The following is a 6,151-nucleotide window of genomic DNA, read 5'->3' as shown; positions in this document are numbered from 1 at the left end:
TTCATTTCTGTATTACGTTTAAGTTATTTTAAACCTCACTCTTCCCATGTAAAATAATAATTTCGAAGTAATAACGGTAATATTTCAATGCGCAGGTTATGCGCGCATGCGCAACCGGATGTTGTAAACCTGAAAGTGGGTTACATACATCGTTACAAGGTCATTTAAGTTATATATATATATATATATATATATATATATATATATATATATATGACTTGGGTGTATTAGCTTGAATAGAAACCGAAATAAAAACTTATGAATATATACATAGAACTTGAGTTCCTTCAGCTATAATCGAAACCGAAACCAAAACTTATGAAGAATTCTTGGTAGGATGTAAGCATGACACAAAAAATAACACACACGCTCTCGTATTAATATATAGATTATTGCAAAAAACAAAAATAAATAAATAAAATAAATAATAAAAATAAAATAAAAACGAATCAGGAAGCCAAGTATAAAGTTGGCGAATTATTTTAAAATTATCTGCACGGATTAAATTTTACGTAAACGTAAATGCACTTCAGTCTAGAAAGATTTCTCTTTTTTGTTTTGCCTTAGTTGTATTCATGTATTTACTATGAATCGAATCTTTAAATAAACGCCCCTCCCCACCCGAGTGAATTTAAATAGCCTTCGCATAGAATAATAAAATACTATCAGAAGTAATATTAACCTTCTGTTTACCTTTTTCTCCGTATATTTTTTGAATATGGGGCGGGCTAAAAATACAGCATAATTTGCCATGGCTTAAAACAATCATCCACGAGTCAGTTATTGTTGTTACAGCTTTTAAATAAAGTTTACTTCTGTTTTTAAGCGGAAGTAAGCTTTATTTATTGAAGAACTGACAGTTTAGCAAATAGTTAAAAATAAAATAAATTAAAAATAAATTCAATAAATAAACTTTAAATAACCTTCTTAAATAGGTCAATTAAAACAATTCTATTCAGATAAAACGTACATAGCAGAGAAGTAATTATTATTTTATTTAATTTGTGAAACTGTACCTTTTGTATATATTAAAAAATTGTGAAAAGACAAACAGGAATCTAACTTCATTAATATATATATATATATATATATATATATATATATATATATATATATATATATATATATATATATATATATATACAGGGTGTTCCAAAAGTCTTGGGCACATTAAGCAGATATGAGGACTTGAAATGTGCCCAAGACTTTTGGAACACGCTGTATATTAATGAAGTTAGATTCCTGTTTGTCTTTATATGCATATATATATATAAGTATATATGCATGAATATATATATATATATATATATATATATATATATATATATATATATAAGTATATATGCATAAATATATATATGTATATATGGATAAATATATATATATGCATTTGTATATGTGCATATGTATATATATGCGTATATATATGTATATATATGCATATGTATATATGTATATATGCATATATATATATATATATATATATATATATATATATATATATATATAATTATTTTTTACTATAATAATTATTGAATACCTACAGGCACTAGTGTTTCATCCTTTCAGGAATCTTCAGTGCAGGGTGTCACGATTAATACCAGTCGAAAGATTCGAACCCCGCATCACAAGACATCTCTGGCTCGGTTTTAGCGAAGACCTAATCCATTCGGCTACCATTAACCGCGTGAAATAACGTCGAATTTAAACATTTTTAATTTTAAATGTTCATAAACGAATTTCTTAAAGGGGCTGTCATAATTATTTCTTTTACTATAATAATTATTAAATACCTCTACACATGTAAATATGTATGTATGTATGTATATATATATATATATATATATATATATATATATATATATATATATATATATATATATATTCAGTTATCTATTTATTTCCCTGTTGCTATGCCAACACACGTTTTGTAGAATCACATTACTAATCAACAAAGTTGAGTTCTTCCATCAACAACACTGCAATTTGGCAATGACCCGTTTTTCTCCTTTAGACAACAATCTCCTATGCTATGCTATGGTGGGGGTGTAAATAAACAAACAGAAAAACAACAATAAAACAACAACAACAACAACAACAATAATAATAATAATAATAATAATAATAATAATAATAATAATAACTAGCGGGACCTGTGGAAATTCCACAGCAGCATTTTCATATTTAATATATTGTTGCTGGGCATGCTGTGAGCGTTCTGTTCAGCATGAATAAAGGCACAATCATATTATTCTACTTTTTTATGAAAACTGTATCACCCCCTTATAAAAATAATAACTTTGATATATTTCCTGGGCTGGTTATTTCATTACAAACACACCGGTCAATTAACTCACATTTTATCATTTTTCATAATTATTGAATGTTACTATGTTCAACAATAATTTTTCATAATTTCAACCCACATTATCGCCCCTCCCTTTACTAAAATATAAAATTTGATATATTGTATTGGCTGATTATTTTATAAAAAACACAACTATCAATTAACTCGCATTTTAGTCATTTTTATAATTCTTGGATATGGTACTAATTTCGACAATAATTTTTCATCATTCAAACTCACCATATCGGAAACCTTACTAAAATAATAACTTTGATATATTGTCTAGGCTGATTATTTCATTACAAAAACACACATCAATCAACTCACATTTGATCATTTTCGTAATTCTTTGATATGTTACTAATTTCGACAATATTTTTTTATAATTTAAACCAACGTTGTCGCCCAACCTTACTAAAATAATAACTTTGATAAATTATCGCCCCCTCCTTAATAAAATAATAACTTCGAAATATTGTCTGGGCTTATTATTTTATTACAAACACACTAATGCATGAAATCACACTTAATCATTTTTCATAATTCTTGGATATGTTACTTATTTCGACAATCATTTTTCATAATTTTAACCCACATTTTCGCTCTTCCCTCTTTACTAAATAATAACTTTGATATATTTTCTAGGCTGATTATTTCCTTACAAACACACCAATCAATTAACTAATATTTCATCATATTTTCGTAATTCTTGGATATGTTACTAATTTCGACAATATTTTTTCATAATATAAGCTCCACTTATCTCCTTTCCCTTTACTTATATAATAACTTAGATATATTGTCTAGGCTGATTAAATCACATTTTGTTATTTTTCGTAATTCTTGGATATGTTACTAATTCGACAATAATTTTTTATAATTTACACCATCCTCGTCGCCCTCTCTTAATAAAAATTACTTTGATTTATTGTCCGAGCTGATTATTTCATAATATCACAACTATCAACTCACGCTTCATCATTTTTCTTAATTCTTGGATATGTTACTCAATTCAGCTTTATTTTTAATATTTTTAACTCACATTATCAACCCTCCCCACTACTAAAGTAATAACTTTGATATATTATCTGAGATGATTATTTCATTTCAAACACACCAATCAATTAACTCACATTTCGTCATTTTTCATAATTCTTGGATACGTTACTAATGTCGACAATAATTTTTCATCATTTAAACCCACATCATCGCCCCACTTACTAAAATAATAACTTTGATATATGTTCTGGTATTATTTTTTCATGGCAAACACACCAATGCATTAAATAACATATCATTTTTCATAATTCTGGGATATGTTACTAATTTTGACAATTTTCATAATTTAAACCATCCTTATCGCCCTCTCTTACTAACATAATTACTTTGATATATTTCCTGGGCTGATTATTTTATTATAAACACACAATCGATTAACTCACATTTAATCTTTGTTCATAATCCTGGATATGTTACTAATTTCGACAATAATTTTTATAATTAAAAAACCCACATTATGCCTCTTCCTTCTAATTATATAATATATTTGATATATTGTCTGGGCTTATTATATCATTACAAACACACCAATCAAGTAACTCACATTTCATCATTTTTCATAATTCTTGGATATGTTACTAATTTCGACAATAATTTTTATAATTAAAAAACCCACATTATGCCTCTTCCTTCTAATTATATAATATATTTGATATATTGTCTGGGCTTATTATATCATTACAAACACACCAATCAAGTAACTCACATTTCATCATTTTTCATAATTCTTGGATATGTTACTAATTTCGACAATAATTTTCATAATTTTAACCCACTATGTCACCTCCCCCTTACTTAAATAATAATTTTGATATATTGCCTTGGCTGATTATTTCATTACAAACAAATCAATCAATTCTGGGCATTCTCATAGTATATATGTTTCACCTATCTTATCCAATCCCAGGTGACGCCGCATATTCGGCTAATATATATCGTTCACCTATCTTATTCGATCCCGGGCGACGCTGGGTATTTTGCTATTATATGTTTTCCACCTATCTCATTCAATACTGAGCGACGCTTTCTGATAGTATATATTTGTACATCTCATTCAATTCCGGGACTTACTTCATGTCCGCCACCCCACTGTTGAAAATATACATTAAATAAAGTAATGTTTTAATCGTAAACTGTTTCAGCCATTTCCGGGACTAACTTTATATCCCCAACCCACTGCTAAAAATATGCATGAAATAATGTAATGTCTAAATAGTAAACTGTTTCTGCGATTTCCGGGACCGACTTTCTATCCCAAACCCACTGCTAAAAATATACATGAAATAATGTAATGTCTAAATAGTAAACTGTTTCAGCCATTTCTGGAACTGACTTATAATCCCCCACCCCACTGTTGAAAATATACATTAAATGAAGTAATGTATAAATCGTAAACTTTTTCAGCCATTTCCGGGACCGACTTCTTATCTCTCATCCTACTGTTAAAAATATACATTAAATAAAGTAATGTTCAAAACGTAAATGGTTGCAGCCATTTCCGGAACCGACTTCATATTTCCCACCCCAATGTTAAAAATATACATTAAATAAAGTACTGTGTAATGCTTAAACGGTTTCACCCATTTTCGGGACTGATTTAATATCCCCCACCCCACTGTTAAAAATAGACATGAAATAAAGTAATGTTTAAATCGTAAACGGTTTGAGTAGTTTCCGGTACTAACATCATATCCTGTAACCCACTGCTTAAGATATACTTGAAATAAAGTAATGTTCAAATCATAAACTGTTTCAGCAGCTTTTCGAAAGTAATACATAAAAACATTAACACGGTTAAGGATTAGGCAACCATTGCTTCAACACGAATTTCTGAGTGTAGTATCAGTTTCAACATTCCAATGACTTAAACCCCCCCCCCGTTTTTGGTCTTTGTTAATGGAGGAGAAATCCTTCATTACTGATACAATTTCTATTTTTGTTATTGACCATATTGCCCCTTTTGGGGAGCGGGTTTCCCCCTAAATTTTTAACCGACCTCAAGTCAAATTTCGCCCCTGTGGGGAGGCAAGTAAACAAACAAAAAAATAATCAGAACGGACATTTTCCAGGGCATTTTATAATTAATCAGAAATAATTTTTTCCAGTTACTTTTTTAATATTAAAACTTTGTTACATTAAACATAGTACCTATTTACAATGCCTCCCCACGGGACAGATTTAGACACCAGGGTCGTTTTTTAATGTGGAGAAAAAATTGTCTTAAAAGTTGTCTTAGTCGTAAAGGATTTCTCTTCCACTGAGAGAGAAGAAATTAAAAGTTAGCACCTGAAGAACAGATACTATACTTTGATCTTAGCCAAAAGGCCAAGAAAGACAAATCATTTTTATTAGCTTTGCCTAAACAGCGACACCAATTTTTTAAAAAAATATTTCAATTTCAAGGGTGACAAGGTTTATTTGAAATATTCCACTTTCCTTTTTTTAGGGATGCACAGCATGATAACGGACGGAGCGATAAGCGTCGTCATAATAATAATAATAGTAGTAGTAGTAGTAGTAGTAGTAGTAGTAGTAGTAATAATAACAATAATAATAATAATAATAATAATAATAATAATAAAGATGATGATGATGATGATGATCGTAATGATCGCTTAATTTATTTTATCTTTTAGTCTCACATAACAGGAGCGATTTTTTTAAGACAAAGGGAGAATAATTGCTATTGGAGGGGGCAGGATCTACCTATCTAACCCTAATCGTCGGCTAGTTCTTTGACCTTAA

At 28.9% G+C, this 6,151-nt stretch overlaps 1 pseudogene; it reads right to left on the bottom strand.

Moving 5' to 3' along the window:
* Positions 1-5,628: 5,628 nt before the first annotated feature.
* On the bottom strand, positions 5,629-5,744 carry LOC145277215 (U2 spliceosomal RNA; annotated as a pseudogene).
* Between the last annotated feature and the right edge of the window lie 407 nt (positions 5,745-6,151).

This window comes from Euprymna scolopes, chromosome 5 (genome assembly GCF_053919585.1).
Source record: "Euprymna scolopes isolate OS-2025 chromosome 5, ASM5391958v1, whole genome shotgun sequence".
Taxonomy (NCBI): Eukaryota; Metazoa; Mollusca; class Cephalopoda; order Sepiida; family Sepiolidae; genus Euprymna; species Euprymna scolopes.
Note: the sequence above shows the minus strand (reverse complement) of the source record. Positions and strands in the feature narration are given on the sequence as shown.